The 17672-nt window shown below is 39.5% G+C and overlaps 1 protein-coding gene across 1 annotated transcript in view; it reads right to left on the reverse strand.

Annotated features, from left to right (window-relative positions):
- Positions 1–416: 416 nt before the first annotated feature.
- The window catches only part of KHDRBS2 (KH RNA binding domain containing, signal transduction associated 2), a 621327-nt gene continuing 604071 nt past the window's right edge, over positions 417–17672 (reverse strand). The window contains exons 11-12 of the transcript XR_006289433.1: positions 5905–6047; positions 417–2185 (exon numbers count right to left, since the gene is read on the reverse strand). The gene's annotated coding sequence lies outside the window, so the exon portion shown is untranslated. The remainder of the gene's footprint in view (positions 2186–5904; positions 6048–17672) is intronic.

The following is a 17672-nucleotide window of genomic DNA, read 5'->3' on the forward strand; positions in this document are numbered from 1 at the left end:
TGTGACTATTCTGAGTGTTTTCAAAACATAAATGAGCCTTTATAACTTCTCATTTGCATGAGGTAACTAAACAGTGATGCCTCTGGTAGTCACCTAGGAATTTCCTATGCTAAGCATAGTGAACTTTGGGTAATGCTACAAATGACAACAGTAATAATCTAATCACAAAGGCAAACATGAAAAGAGTATAACAACCACCAAAAGAGTTACCTGATGTTCCATTCTGGTTTTGTTATAAATATTGCACTCCACTGTGTGACTATACAGCTAAATAATTTTTAAAATGCATAGTATGAAAAGTGTAAACGCAGTGTCCTATCGACAGCTGAAATTCTCCATCTAATCATATGCTTTAATGTTGTTTTGTCCCTCTCAAGGAAAAAAGGTATACAATGAAAACTATGATGATTTCTTAGTAGCATGTTTATATGCAGGCAGATATATTGGTACAAATTTCAAATGCAAGGAGGATGTTAATGGATTTGTGTTATAAAGATTTAATAACTCCACAAACAAGGTGTCATGCTATTTACTGTTTTGTATTGGCTGTATACCTGCATCCTCATACCTGCAACAGTGGGCGCATAATAACAGAGGAGAGTTCAGTACAGCAATTTTAGTTTCATAACTAACAAGTTAGGTTAAGTTACAAAGAACCAGACATAATGCATTAAACTGCACTTTGCAGAATTTTTCTAGACACTAAGACAACATTAATTTCTCTAGGCACTAATGAAATGAACAGCCATTAGGGATTTTTATGTGTAGTTTTGCAAAATCTTTGAAGTTTCAAAATACACTGCGGATTGTGAATACATTCAAAAACTATTCTACCTTATAGCTGAAAACAAAGGATGACAAATGCATTTGCAGTCTCTAATGGAAAAGGAAATCACCCAAAGAAAGGGGGGGAAAATCACTTTTTCTGCTGAAGGCCTGGAAATTGTTTTTGGACCAAGTCACTTGATCTCCCTGCTTCCTTATCACTGAACTATGGCAGGTCAATCAGAGAGGACAAAATAATGTGTATGACTAGGGTGAAGCTCAAGTACCAGTGCAGGGTTGTTCACTTAAAACCAAAACATGAGAAACCAAAAATCTCCTGATGCTGTCATGTCCAAGCCACAAAACCTAACTGGCTTTCCTCAGCAAGATGTTGAACTTAAAAGTATCATGAAGATGGAATTTCTTCAGGCATATTTCCCTGAAAAATACATATACAAACATCACTTTGTCTTCTCTTAATTTCTACCTGACAGCTCTTGTGCAGGATCTACCCATACCAATAACACTAACAATATTTAAAAGCTAGTTATGGTTCAAAATAATTTAATGTTTTTGCATAACAGCTTTTAACATTGCTAACACCTCAACTGTAATTCTACATGTTGTATCAAACTCCTCAAATATCGATCTGGATAAGCAAAGGGTTTTTTGGCTAGTCAGCAAGAGCGCTGCTTTTCAAATGCCCACCTTTAATTTTAATTACATCATTTGCTCAATAATTAGAAATAGTCTTGGCCAAAAGAACCTTAAAGTTGTATTTAGGTGTTGAAAAATGTAATATTTCAAATTCTTATAGTTTAGCTTTTGTTTCCTCAGACCTGTAGTCCTAGAAGAAGAGTCTTCATGTGTGTGAGGACTAAACTTGACACATCAGATCATGAGAGTTTCATATGTTTAGCAGTTTGTTACTAAGCTACTGGATGCACTGTAAATTCCTTTGCCTTAAAATGTCCCCATACCTTGAGGAAGGAGCCAATGTAAAACAGAGATGCAATCTGTGAACTAAAATGTGCATTGTGTGATTTCAGAAGGAAAATGTTGAATTCTAAATGATATCTACTGTACATAGCTATAGATACAGATAAAATGCATTATACGAGTATGAACTTTTTGGTATAGTTTAGGTCTTTGACATACAAGTAGGATCCACATTTGGAAAATTACAACAGCAAGAGCTTTATTTCACAGCCTTGTTATAATCTTTGTCACAAAAAAGAAATAAAGTTGTTCCATTTTCAGCTCTTGATTAAAATCTTTTTTCACTGAAAAATAGTGCCATAGTATTACACTCATATATTCTTGGAATAATAAGGATGTAATGTCCCATTTTGACCTTTCAGAATGCTGCATTTTGATTTGCTTGTCATAACGTTTCTTCCAATGTTACAGTCTTATTAACCTGTGGAAAGAGAATGGAATGAGAGGCAGTTAAGATACAGAGTACTGAGGAAGAGCTAAGTAGTACAACACACTTGTGTAGTTCAAAGAACATAGCATACATTAATATTTTTGGTATTTCATCATTATTGCATCAGAGCCTAACAAGAATGCTGAAGTGGTACATATTTAAATCATCATGACAATTCAGAAACTGTAATCTGCATATCTTCAGAGCTTGTATCTGCCCGAAGGGGTAGCTACTACAATCCGAAAGACTACATATTTTCAGTGTCTTTAGAAATATTTTAGAAAAGGAGGAATTAAAGTATTTTATCACAATTCCAAAAATAGATATTTCAATAAAAGTTATAGCGTATATGAATGAGGGTCAGTTTCTGCCAGTCTTACAAAATGTCATAGAGTCTTAGGCCGGTCTACACTAGAAAATTAGGTCTGTTTAACTTCATCAATCCAGGGTTTGAAAAATCCACACATTGTTAAGCCGAACTAAGTCCCCAGGTAGACAGACCTAGCTATCGCCTCTCGGGGAGGTAGATTACTTATGCTGATGGTAGAATCCCTCCCAGCCGTGTAGGTAGTGTCTACATGGAAGTGCTACAGCAACCAGCTGCAGTGGCCCAGCTGACCTGCTGTTGTATGTTAAGTGTAGAGAAACCCTTAGATTCATAGATTTTAAGACCAGAAGTGACCATTAATTATCATCTAGTCTGACCTCCTGCATAACATAAACTAAAGGACTTCTTGATAATATCTGGATCAAGCCCATAACTTGTATTTGAGCTATCGCATATCTTTTAGAAATCTTGACTTACAGCCTGCAAGTGATGGGGAGTTTGAATTGTTAATGGTTAATAGCCCCTTTTGTGCTTTTCTAGTCTGAATTTGTCTAGCTTCAGCTTCTCACCATTGGTTCTCATTATGCTCTTTTTGGTTGGATTACAGAACTGTCTGCTATCACAAATCTCTTCCACATCTAGGTACTTCCAGACTGTGATCAAGCTCTCAGTCTTCTCTTGGATAAACTAAATAGACTGAGCTTCTTTAGTCTCTCCCTATAAGGCATGTTTTCCATGTAGCTCTTTTCTGAAGCCTCTCCAATTATTCTACATCCTGTTTGAATTGTGGGCACCAGAACTGGAGATTGTATTCAGTAATGGTTTTACTAATGCCATACTTGGAATACCATCTCCCTATTCCTACTTGATATTCCCCCGCTTACACTTCCAAGAATTACATTTACCCTCTTCGCTAAAGCATTGCACTCGGACCACATGTTCAATTTGTTATCTACCATGATGCCTTATTCCTTTTCAGAGTCACTGGTTTCTAAGATACTATTGAAGAAAGTGGGGCTACTCACAAAGTAAGATACTACTCAACATGAATAAAGTGGCAGAATCTGGCACTATTTATAATGCTTTCATCTCACCTGAGACTTCTTAGTATAAATAAAAATGTCAGCATTCTTCCCAATGTCAGTGTGATACCAATTCAAGCTACACCATGATAAAAACATTTATGAGGACAATATTATCTACCTTAGATAAATGGCTTGTAACTTTCAATATGTCTTGCTTGTTTGCCTTAGCTGCTTTGTCTTGCAATCTGTGAATACGTGGACGTTTTCTAACAGATGGGAAAACTAAACACTTTAAGCTGAAGTGCTCATCCTTTTTACTGGATTGCAAGCATAGTAGCAAAATGTGGGTTTCAAGTAATCTCTGACCTACAGACCACCATCTCTGGTGCTGACAATATACAATTAAATGTCCATTCAATAACACAATGCCCAGTTCAGCAATGGTCCTCTGTGAGCAAAACCTACATCAATGTAATTTTAAGGATGATTGCTAAGAGCTTGTGGTGACTATTGAGCCAATTTGTTGCAGAGCTTTTAGCTTACAATTGTTTTGAAAGGTTACACTCACCAGTACAATGAAAAATTAACACTAAAAACAAAGAAGCATGACATATATCTAAGGTATGAGTTATTAAAATTCATACATTATTTCAAGTTACAGAGTTGTATGACTACTTCCTACCTTTGGAAAATGTAGTTTGAATGTCAAAATGTCCATTTAAAAATTCTCATGATTTTTACATATTGGTGGAAATACATTTTTACTGATTCTTCAGCAACAAAGATAATAGGCCAGCAGTCCACATTCCAAGACCTAGCATTAACACTTTCTCTCATATACGACTTACTACCGTTCACAGTTTTATAGGTCAGTAAGGCTTAATTCACAAAACGACTAAGGTGCCTAACTGTCACTTTTGGCATCTAAATCAGGTCCCACTGGGGATTTACAAAACCCTTGTTGAATTGCTGCTGAACACTGCAGGCACATACCACTGTAGCACTGACCTTTTAGGGGGGGGGTAAAAGTTCCCATGGCGCCTGTGTTTCTGTCTCTGGGCATGCACACTGCAGCCCGGTGCCCAGATACCTAAGCCCCAGATAGATGCATGAACAAGGGGAAATTGGAATTCTTCTGCCTAACTTGCCTATAGGGCCCACTCCAGTAACCATGCTCATACCTTGCCTTCCAGACTGGCCCCCCATAGATGAATTTACGCAAAACAGCCAGAGCAGAAGGATGATGTTGCTCAACATTTTTAGCCCACAGGTTAGGGTACTCACCTGTGATGTGGACAACACCGTCAATCCACCAGAGGGGGAAGAAGGGATTTGATCTGGGATAAGCCACCACTCATGAGAATACTCTAGCTATGGGATAAGAGATTTTCTGATGCGGGGCCTCCTCAATCTCGCCTGTTGAAGCAACAGGAGGGACCGAGAAGCCCCACTTCTGACTATCCCATAACCCAGTGGTTAGAGCACTCACCTGAGAGGTGACAGATTCCAGTTAAAATCCTTTCTCCCCTTCAGCTGGAGGGGGTGCAGGTGACTTGAACTGGGGAGTCTCCCATGTTGCAAGTGAGTATCCTAATCACTGGGCTAAAAGTTCTGAGGGAGCCCCTGCCTGCCAAAATGGAATAGGCACCTGATGCCAAGAGTGGGTTTGCAGCTGAAACCTGAACAGAGTGAGACTCCTATTTCCAAGAGAAGGGAGGGCTTAGCACACACCCTTCAGCTCAGCATCTCCAACTGGTTAGCTTAGCTGAGGTGCCACCTAGAATTCTGGGTTTCATTAATCCCATTCTGAGGCACCTCTCTCCCTCCATTCCATATAAGGAGTCCTGGTGAATACCAGTGATTTTCCAAGTGCCTAAAAGTTAGGTGTGGCGATGCTGAGTGTCACAAGTTAACCTAAGTTACTTTGTGAATCTAGCCTGAAGTGTTTTAAAAGCATACAGTAAGAATCTTTTTTTATTACCTCTTATCAAAGCTTAGCATACAACAGGAAACACTATATTGCTATAACACCATCTGCAAAACAACTGTGGACAATGAAAGAGGCAATTACGTAATTTCGTTCATGTGATTTGCATCATATCCACAAATAGCAAAGGATGAACACAGCAATAGAGTGACAGACAAGGACTCTTGGATTCATCTTTAGACAAAGGATTAGGATCATCAAGAAAATCAATGAGTACAAGTTTTATGCAGAGTCCCTCTCAGATACATTCTCCTCTAGATGTACACATGTAGCTCCCGCTCCTATTGCAGCTTCAACCCTAATGCTGTGTCTTGGGTGGTGGGAAGTCGAAGCACTCTACAGATATGATCTAAAGTAACCTAAGTCTTACCTCATTTTGTTCTTCAGACTGAATAGTGAAACTCTTCTGGTGGAACCCGCACTGGCCATATAGATTCCTTGTATGAAAAAAACCCAGCTGATTTCTTTCCTCTCTTTTCAGCTTGATCAATTGGAATCCTCCTTATGTGTCTCCTATGAGGAAATTAAGTGGAAAAGATTGACACTATGAAGCCATATGCATCTGCACTGCTACTTTTGCCCATCTACGTAACTAATTTGCACAGACTTAAACATCAGAAATGTTTTGTTCTGAGCTACCATAAAAAACAGCCAATCACATAATGGGGCCATATGGCTTTTCTGATCGGAATGAGATTGCTGTCACTTAGTACAACTTCAGAGTGGTACATAGGGAGTTACGTGTACAAATTCTATTAACAACAGGGCTGGGCAAATCATTTTGTCTAATTTCAAACCCACTCAAATTTCAGAATTATTAGTTTTATGTTCTGTTTAGCAGGGACTGTGTGCAGGGAGAAAAAATATATATACATAGACTGATTCAAAAATGAAAGATGAGGCAGAGTAAAATCTAGCAGAAAATAATATGAACAGTATATGAACCCTATTTACCTGGCACTCATTAATGCCCCTAAATGTTTTTGGAAATGATAGTCTGCCCCTAAAACATAGTACAAGCTTCCTATGAACTAGAAAAAATAATTTTCTTCTATGTCTCTTGAAAAAGAACATGGATTTAAATGACTAGAAAAAAAGTTTGTTAATTTTAATTAGTTTTGCGAACACCAAAATATTTTGAGCAATTCACAAAATCCCAAACTGCACTCAGGTTGGCCATTTCAATTTATCAACAACAGTTGTGAGGCAAGTGATGCTGATCTAAATGTTGAAACAGGAAGGGTAGTATATATACAGTGATTGAGTTATTGGCATGTAAAACCTATTTTCTATTTAGATCCTTCACACACATATACACACACAAATCCCCTTCTCTTGAAATATTTAAAATGGGTCTGGGCAAAGTATTTGAAGATATGTACTATAGGGAATGATTCCACATTGCAAGGGATTAAAATGTGTGACCCAACTGGTCTTTTCCATACCAGCTTTTTGTGATTGGATGATAAATGTCAAGCAGGTTTTTCCAGACTTAATTGTTCTAAATACAGCTTACCGCTTGTCTTCAAATAAATTATTTTTCACTAGTCACTGAAGTCTAGTGGATAGTTTTATTCCATGCAAATTTCCTTTTTTTTTCTTTTGGTAAGCAATAAAGTAGCACAATCCCAGTGCAATGCATTAAAAAATAGAGAGAGAGAAAGAGCGAGAGAGAGAGCCTTTCAATCCCTGCAGGTTATTATTTAACCTAGTTATGTCCGTCAAAGTTGTCTGTATGTATTTTCAAACAGATGAATTGTACAACAATGGCTAGGTAGACTTGGATGACTTTAAATATCTGAAGTAGATTAATGAATCTAATCAAACTCTCTACTCTGTGTCACTTTCCTTTCATAGATGCAGTCTTCATTTAATAATCACAATTTTCAATAAGTAAAAAGGAAAGCTGGCAATCCCTAAAAGACTCCCAAAGTTTATTTTAACAACAGTGGCTGGGATTCTCCATTGGCTGGATTTCAAAAGAATAGAAAGTTCTATGGAAAAAAGCAAACACTATTATTATACCATATACAACCAAACACAGGTTTGTGAACAGTCTTTGCTCTCGCATCTATAGACATATGGCTATGAAGCCCAATCTGTTATTTTGTGACAACCTCTATCCCAGGGTTTATTTTCACTTACCCCACTCACTGCTTATAATAACTGAGCTCTTGCCATTCAGACTGCAACACTCTTGGAACATGCTTAAGAAATCTCTATTCATTTTAATATGGGAATGGGGCTTAAACAACTCATAGAATGTCAGTCAGCGAGGGTGATGGGTGAACATACTGAGGTATTTGTTGATGAGCTCGCCTTCTGTCAGAGAAATATACAGAATAGTTGACTGGCTTGAATATTCACTTCTTATTAAAAAAAAAAAAGGGAGAACATCAGGGTCCAGACACCCCAAGTGGAGAAAAAGAAATCTAAACCCCACAGAATAAGCAATTGCATCGGTTGTATACAATGTTATTATGTATAAATCTATATCAAGTAAGGTCTTTAATGAAAAGTTTTAATGGTCTGAACTTGAAGGTCATTAGGAGATATGGATCCATGTTATAGTTAGGAATGTATGTATATGTGCAGAACATTGTAATTGTAACTAGGATGCAGCTGCATCATCACCTCACAATAGCGGGTGAAGTAATCAGGCAAGGAGGGACACCTCTCCAGCGAGTTGCTTACACAAAATTAATTGCAAGCACCTAGCATTGTAAAATCTAGTGAAAGACAATGGTGGACCATTAAAGTTAATGGAAAGACACTGAAACTGAAAGGAAAACCCCAGTCTTGGAAAACTAAGGAAGGAGGGAGTTTCCCCTGCTCTCTATAACCATGAATACCCGTAGTCTGAGAGATCAGGAAAAACCACCTCTAAAGTCTGTTAAAAGGGAAAAGGTGAAGTGAAGATGGTCCTGAAATTGAGGGCCAGCATCTAAGCAGGATGCTGTCTGTGAAACACTGGATCCCCTCCAGGACACAGGGCATGATGGGAAACTATACAGAGACAACAGGTAACTTGTATTAAATAAGGAAATTTAGTTAATATGGAAATGTAAAGCCTCAGATTGCATCTTTGTGTTTATTTTCTGTGTAACTTGTATGTGTTTGGTTTTCCTTACTATTTCATCTGTGAATCTATAATTTTCCTATTAAATAAACTTTGTTTATTTTTAGCCCAAGCAGGTCTCTGTTATGCAACTGTGTGAAGTGCATGTCACAAAGAAAACTGATAACTGGGGGCAGGTTTACTCCTTTAAGGATGACAAACCAGAGGGGAAAAGTCCAAGCGGCTGGTAGTTAAGAACTCAGGGAGATGGATGTGGGGGGACTTGGACCAGATGGGCTAGTGGGATGAACCTACAAGGAATAACCTGGTGTACGGAAACCAGGATAGAAACCTTTATGCTTGTAAACTGGCTACAGCTGTCAGAGCCATAGCAGCATAGCCATGGGCGGTGGGTGAACCATGGGCTCGGGGAGGCTAGCCCCCAGCCAGGCACACCCCTTCCAACTGAAGCCCCGCCCCTTCTGCTCCCTTTACCCCCAAAGCCTAGAGGGCGCCCCCCACCCCAGCTGCCAGGCTCCCCAGCCCTGAGTCACCCGAGCTCCTCCAGCCTCCTCTCCCCCAACTCTGGGCAACGCGGCCCCAGCGCCAGAAGTCCCCCCAGTACTAGGCGGCCCCAACTGCCCTAGCCCCAGCCTCAGCAGGATTCCCTTCTTGGAAGAGGAGCAGCCTGCCTGGGAAATGGCCCAACTAGCTACAGGAGGGGGCCTGGAGTGGAGCGTGGCTGGGGCCACATGGGGCTGTTTGGGGAGGCACAGCCTTTCCCAGTCTATTATATGCGCCACCCATGAGCATAGCATTAAGGTACCCAAAGTTACAGTAACAGAACTCCTGACTGGTCTGGCTGATCCCAAAACATCACAGAGTGGCCTACTAGAACCTCCAGGAAGGGAAGAAACCTGTCTCTAGCACTCATCAGGGTTGGGGATGAAGGCGGAGAGTTAAAATCAGGAGCTCTTTTCTCCGGCCCATTCCTAGCTATGTTTTTAACATATTCCTTCCTGGTTATGTAACTGGAGCCCACACTAATCATGCTCTGCACCAAGTGATGAACTCCAGGGTAAGGGAGGGAGTAACTCCTGTGGCTGTGCAGCTAAGCTGCAGCGACTGGATGGTCCACGGAAATGGGAGTACTAAACATGGGTTTTGATAAGCTCATTTACATTAAAAAAAAGAACAGGAGTACTTGTGGCACCTTAGAGACTAACAAATTTATTAGAGCATAAGTCTCTAAGGTGCCACAAGTACTCCTGTTCTTTTTGCGGATACAGATTAACACGGCTGCTACTTTGAAATCTCTCATTTATATTGCTTTCCTTCTCACCTGAACAACACAATACCACCTTGTGGCTATATTCTGTCAGATAGGATCATTAGTGACATTTTCTAAATGCTGAAATCACTTGACCGAGGACTTCGATAGTTTCTCTCTCTGTGTAATTATCTTATTTTGTTAACTCTTAATATGCCACATCCAATTAATAAGGAATGTAATAATCAGGCATGGACACAATAGACATGTGTCTAGGACCACAGTGTCTGAAGTCAGGTAATTAAGCCAGAATTTCTGCTTTCATTAAAAAACAAAAATTGTAAGCCCTCACTAAGGTGATAAAAAGCTTGAAAACTCATGCAGTGATGTCTGTCTGAGTCTGCAGACAGACTGAAACAGTAGCTCAGAGACAGAAAAACTACCCATGAAGCTAAATGGAGTGTTAACTCCAAGGTATGCTGCTAAGGGGAGCCCTGTCAATTCCACCCTAGGAAATGAACAAGGATTCTGTATGTGACAGGAGGAAAAAAGAGCAGCAGGCCTTGCTTGCTCACATGCAGCTAAACCCTTTCCGTTAGGTCAATGATGGGGCCATCTCTGCTTCTCCAGAGTGGGGGAAGCAGGGATCCCTGCTCCACCACTGATGCTCTTCAGGGGATGGGGAGTCCTGCCACTATAATTCGAAATGTAGATGAGCCTTTGGCCCTAGGGCAGGGCTACAGTGGCAGAGCCATGAGGGACCTTTGTTATGATGCATGTAGATCCTTGGCTTGCCTTAATTTGGCCCTGATAACTATGCAAAAACATAAAAGTCTTCATTTTCAGAAGTGCTGAAACACCTGCAGTCAAGGACAGTTGTGGAAGCTCATCAGCTTTGCAAATCAGGACTTAAATATATGGAAAAAATAATTGTAGCTTATATCACAGTATTTAATGAATGAACTTTGCTAAGATAAAGACTTCATCTCTAAAATGCATTGAAAAGGAAAACTTTGTCATGCAAAAATGTATTCCGTTTCCCATTTGGCACAACACAATTCAGTGTGCAGTGATGTGTATATATGTACACACACATACACTGTCATATACTTTTACATCATTTCAGAGATACATTTTAAGAAGGTCAGCTTTTTTTATTTCTTCATGCAGTGGGAACAAAGTAACTCGCCATGACAAAAATCAGGCCACACATGAAATATTTGGAAGTGTAATCATACAATTGAGGGTCAAAATGTACTACGGTAGAAACTATAAATACAAAAGTAATGAACCAAGTCAGTTCTAGCCTCAAGGTTTGATTCATGATGAAATATGTTTTGTTATTATTTCCTAAGATCTTATAGGTTTGAATAAAAGTGCACAAAAAAACTGGATTTCTCCTGAATGATAATAGTGTATGGATTACTTCAAATTATGAACATCAAAAATCATAACCACTGGAAACAGCTTTTTTCAGTGTTGAAAGCACCGCATACATGCCGAACAGATGAAATTTACACAGCTCATTATTTAACAATAGCAATAGCCATTTTACTTTATTGCTGGGTTAAACGGATGTCACATAAAATTGCACTGAATTTTGAAAATGGAAATTGGTGACTGTTAATGCTAGGACAGAAGGTATGCTGCCTAGGATTTCAGATTTCTTGGCCAGGAACAGAAAAGAAAAAAGCCAAAAATATATAGATTTTTGCATAGGTCAAATGTAATCATTGTTATAATTTGGGAACAACGTGGCTGTCCTACTAAACAGTTCTAGAGATTGAACATTCCCCCCATCTTGGTATGTATACTCCACTGAATAACAATGAATTACTTTTTGAACGACCTTTCCTTTCAACAGGACAGAAAGAATGGTTCCAGGACTCTATTTGTGCTTATGAATTGTCAGAACATGGAAATGAAAGTGTGAACAGGGTTTATGAATGCAATTAGCACATCACTGTTCATGTTTTCACTGCTTGATTTTTTTTTTTTAATTTTAAATTTTTTTTTCATTTTGAAACTTGATTTTTAGGGTTAATTTGATGCAAGTGGACAAATCCTCCCCTTGCTTATACCCGTGCAACCCAACAGAAACCTGGCCCTGGGCACATGCACTGTATTAGAATAGCATGTAAGAAGCTTATAGCACCAGAATGCGAGAACTGACAGATTTATACTACATAACTAGTGTATGGTATCATGTCTAACAGCAGCTGTGAGTTTCGAGGACATAAATTCCAGGTCTGTGGGAAAAAAAGATATGGCAAAGTACTAAAGCCTGTTTATAACTTTATGTATATGAGTAATCCTATTGACTTTACTGAGACTACTCACATACTCACAATTATACATGTGCTTAAGCACTTGGCTGGGTCAGTGCAATCTATGTATTTTAAAAAGAAAAACCCTTTTATTTATGGAAAATACTATGGTACTAGCCCTGGTAGTTTGCAGATTCAGGACCCTAGAGCCTGATGTTAAACCTTTGAAGTCCATAGCAATCTTTCCGTTGACTTCAGTGAGCTCTGGATTAGGCTCTAGGGTCCTGAATCTGCAAACTACCAGGCATAATACTGACTCTTGTGAATAGCAGCATTGGCTTTCAGTACAGTGTAAAGAACATGAGCCCTGCAAATAATGTCAAAAACTGAGAAAATATGAACATAACAAGGCCATATGGGCTCAGATCAACCATCAATATTCTGTGTTTTTATGTTTAACACAACAGAATTTTAGACACAAATTTTATAATCCTTGCTGCTGTGAGCAGTCCCATTGAAGCAGTACTCAGGAGAGGAAAGGTCTGCCTAATTTTTTAAAAACACACTTTATTTTATTGTTCACATACATTAACCTCCAAAACAAGTATAAGCAAATCTTATCATAATCTATATTTGTTACCTTTAAGGATCCTGTTGTGTTTCGTCAGCCTCTTATTATCTGTGATTTTTATGTTGTTCACGTTCCAAGAATGGTAACTATATATTATAATATGTACTTGATCCTGATACAAGGCTCCTTGTCATATTTTTTTCAAAGGATGTCTCGTATTTTATTTCTTCATGCCATTATTATGTTGGGGTCGGAAATCTGTCCTTTTCCAAAGACAAGCTTCCACTTTTCTGGGTTTGCATAACTGAGCTCTTATTGTACATTGTGTCACCCATAAACACTTTATTGGAAAGACTCATTGAGGTGGCAGAAATTGTAGAGGAGAAGATTCTTGTACCAGCTGTTGGGAGACTATAAAGGAATAGTTAGGGTTAGCCCTAGGTGTTTGCCGTCCAGGGCAGAAAACAGGTTTGGTGCTCACCCCTCCACAATTTCCACAAATGGCTGACCAAAAATACACACCAAAACACAAGTGAGTGGCTGAGAGATGTGTCCTACCTCCCCGATGATGATTTGGCATCCCCCAGAAATTGGTGGCCAGAGCGACTGCCTGCCTCTGGGAACAGTAAGGCTGCCAGTATTAGTTGAGGCAGTGGAGATGTTGATATACTATCTAGAAAATAAAAGGAGTACTTGTGGCACCTTAGAGACTAACCAGTTTATTTGAGCATGAGCTTTCGTGAGCTACAGCTCACTTCATCGGATGCATAGCATATCGTGGAAACAGACGAATACAGACTAACACGGCTGTTACTCTGAAACCTATCTAGAAAATATTAGACCCTTGCAGTACATTGAACATTGACATTTCTTTCTGCGTTTTTAAAACATTTCTTCTTGTCACTTTTTCCAAACAGAGCAGGTGTGTTGTCTGCAGGTCTCTTGACCAATTCAATCTTCCTGGGAAGACTCAGCAAAAATAAGAGTCACCAAGATTTTTTAGTGGAGAAGTAGTGTAATTTTTTTTGGTAGTGCTCCCAGAAGGAAAAGTACTCTTCAGTACAGGATGGAGCCATAATGATATTTGTAATACAGCTGGTCAGACAAGTTGTAGGAGGACTAGAAAAATTAGTTGATAGGGGCATATTATATACATCACTGTGTGTTCACTTGTGGCATTCCGCATCACTGTCAGCAGGGTTTTCAAGGTCTCTGTCATAAATATAAAGGGAAGGGTAAACACCTTTAAAATCCCTCCTGGCCAGAGGGAAAATCCTTTCACCTGTAAAGGGTTAAGAAGCTAGGATAACCTCGCTGGCACCTGACCAAAATGACCAATGAGGAGACAAGATACTTTCAAAAGCTGGGAGGAGGGAGAAAAACCAAAGGGTCTGTGTCTGTCTGTGTGATGCTTTTGTCGGGGACAGAACAGGAATGGAGTCTTAGAACTTAGTAAGTAACCTAGCTAGAGATGCGTTAGATTATGATTTCTTTAAATGGCTGAGAAATTAAGCCGTGCTGAATAGAATGGATATTCCTGTCTGTGTGTCTTTTTGTAACTTAAGGTTTTGCTTAGAGGGATTCTCTATATTTTGAATCTAATTACCCTGTAAGGTATTTACCATCCTGATTTTACAGAGGTGATTCTTTTTTACTTTTTACTTCTATTAAAATACTTCTTTTCAGAAACTGAATGCTTTTTCATTGTTCTTAAGATCCAAGGGTTTGGGTCTGTGTTCACCTATGCAAATTGGTGAGGATTTTTACCAAACCTTCCCCAGGAAGTGGGGTGCAAGGGTTGGGAGGATTTTGGGGGGAAAGACGTTTCCAAACAACGCTTTCCTAATAAAAATAAACCCGGTTAGACGTTTGGTGGTGGCAGTGGAAGTCCAAGGGCACAGGGTAAAATAGTTTGTACCTTGGGGAAGTTTTAACCTAAGCTGGTAAAAGTAAGCTTAGGAGGTTTTCATGCAGGTCCCCAAATCTGTACCCTAGAGTTCAGAGTGGGGAAGGAACCTTGACAGTCTCATTCTACAATGATCGTTCTTTCTCGATATTTGAATGGAGCAAGATTTGACCTCAAGTCATCTCTGGTTCTGCCTATAAGACTTTCTGAAACTCATCAGAGGGAATTCTTCTACTCTACCTGGTAGTGTCTTGTGGCCACCATTAACAAATCAGCATGTACAAGCAAGTACTGACAGGGCCTCCTAAGTCGTACAGATATTCCTCTCAGTATAGGGAACTATGGGGCATCTGAGAAACCATGTGAGATAACTGTCAGTAAATACTGACAATTCAATGACATCCACTGAGGTTTATGGATAATTTGATCCTTTTTTGTTTCCATAAATTGTTTAAATCAATTCCTTTTTTATTTGGATGGGTTCCCCATTTATTGCATGTATCATGTTTAATCTTCACTGACTTCAGTGAGGATCCTTGGAGACTTCAATGAATATGTACAGAAGTATACTACTACTGCATTCTGAGCATGCAACCCTATTTTAGCATGTGTTCTCCTCTCTATGCACCTGCACCTCCTGAAACGGTGCCTGATCCTCAATAGAGTGCATCATTCACTCCAGCACTGTCACACTCGAGCTGGCTGACACATGACTACATTCTGCCCAAAAGTTTGGTGTTCCATATCTATGGGAATACTGCAAATGTGAGCTACGTTTTAAAACAAAAATAATTTCTATGGCAGAGAGGGACAAAAACTGTGGGAGCATAGGAACAAAGGATGTGACATACCATGTATCCAGCAAGTCCAGGATCTTGTCTCTCGAATAGTCATTATCTGATGCGTTTAAGGAAGTTGAAAACTCCCATAATGCTTCTAGCTAATTGTGCAGTGCTGTGTGGGGAAGTGGGATAACCATGTGTAGGAGGAAGGATTCCTTCCTGATCTCTGTGGGTAATCAACATCTGACTTAAAAAGTGAACTTTGCATGGTATCTTCCATTCAGCTAGTGGTTAAACAGCCAGTCACCTATGAAACAATTTGCTGTCCTCTGTCCTTACTGAAGTAGGCAACTGTGCAGTACAATGGTAGCTGAAACTCTGTTTTGACAAATAGTGAATAATGCACATTGACAGGATTAATACTCATGTACAATACTGGGTTCTAAATTCACTGTAACCTCTCATGGCAAGTACTTAGGGGGGACTGAGGGATCATTGTGAATAACCAATGGAAACATCTGCTTGATGCACAACAGAGGTTCAAGACACAAACAAAATATTAAGTAAATATAATGAGATAGTATTATAATCTTATTATTTTCTATTTTATTGATAAATGGTCTGCCCTCAGCTTGTTAGCAGAATCTGTACAAACTTCCACTGACCTCTAAGGAAGAAGTTATATCATTGCTGAGAGCTTTTGAAAGGCCTACACCTTATCTCAAAACAGACATAGCAAAAGTAGAAGGTAGTCTGTGACAGGCAACAAAAATCATAAAATATAATAGAATCCCACTGTCTGGGACACTCTATCGCGTATTCTGGGGAATTATAGAATTCATCTCAGCCCACTACCCTGACAGTTCTTGTAGTCAGGGCATGAAGCTGTACTCCATTCAGGGAGTGTTAATCTTCCCACCATTACCTTTGGATGGGCTTGTTATGTTAGTTTTGTCCATTAACCCTTCATGATTGCAGACTGAGGTATGCTTTACATTTCTCATCTGCATAAGGCGTTACTATGGTTAACCAATTTGCTCTCTGTTGGTTTTCCGAAGAAAGATTTGGATATTCTACCACAGCCTTGGTTGTTTTTAACTTCTCCAACTAGGCTCTGTTCAGAGGCCCTAGCACCGGATTATCCATAGGCGTACATAATATAAAGTGGGAGCATATTTTAAATTGGGTCTGCAAGTAGTATTAATTAAAAATAGCCTTATCTGCCACTGTCATAAATATAAAGGGAAGGGTAACCACCTTTCTCTATACAGAACTATAAAATCCCTCCTGGCCAGAGGCAAAACCCTTTCACCTGTAAAGGGTCAAGAACCTCACTGGCACGTGACCAAAATGACCAATGAGGAGACAAGATACTTTAAAATCTGGGGTGGGGGTGGGAGGGGAGAGGGACAAAGGGTCTGTCTGTCTGTGTGATGCTTTTGCCGGGACCAGGTCAGGAATGCTCTTCAGAACTTCTGTTAAGTTAGTAAGTAATCTAGCTAGAAATGCGTTTCTTTTGTTTAATGGCTGGTAAAATAGCTGTGCTGAATGGAATGTATATTCCTGTTTTTGTGTCTTTTTGTAACTTAAGGTTTTGCCTGGAGGGATTCTCTATGTTTTGATTCTGATCACCCTGTAAGGTACTTACCATCCTGATTTTACAGAGGTGATTCTTTTACTTTTTCTTTAATTAAAATTCTTCTTTTAAGATCCTGATTGCTTTTTCATTGTTCTTAAGATACAAGGGTTTGGGTCTGTGTTCACCTATGCAAATTGGTGAGGATTTTTATCAAGCCTTCCCCAGGAAAGGGGGTGTAGGGCTTGGGGGATATTTTGGGGGGAAGATGTCTCCAAGTGGGCTCTTTCCCTGTTCTTTGTTTAATATGCTTGGTGGTGGCAGCATCGGGTTCAAGGACAAGGTAAAGTTTGTACCTTGAGGAAGTTTTTGACCTAAGCTGGTAAGAATAAGCTTAGGGGGTCTTTCATGCAGGTCCCCACATCTGTACTGTCGAGTTCAGAGTGGGGAAGGAACCTTGACAGCCACTGTCTTTACTTTTTCTCCTAAAGTGCCTTTCAATCTTAGGGTTTGGAAAACTCTTTGACATATGCAGAGTCTTTAAGTAGGTATACAAGTTCTGCTATTCCAGGGTGATGCGTGTTGTTTACTTGTCCATCCTTATTTCCTGATTAGGTCCTGATATTGGCATTCTCAGGAACAATAGGAAAATGTCACTATTTCACTGTCATGCTCTGGTCTGATCTAGCATCAGTACAGGTTCCTGAT

The sequence above is a fragment of the Chelonia mydas genome, chromosome 3 (assembly GCF_015237465.2).
Source record: "Chelonia mydas isolate rCheMyd1 chromosome 3, rCheMyd1.pri.v2, whole genome shotgun sequence".
NCBI lineage: Eukaryota > Metazoa > Chordata > Testudines > Cheloniidae > Chelonia > Chelonia mydas.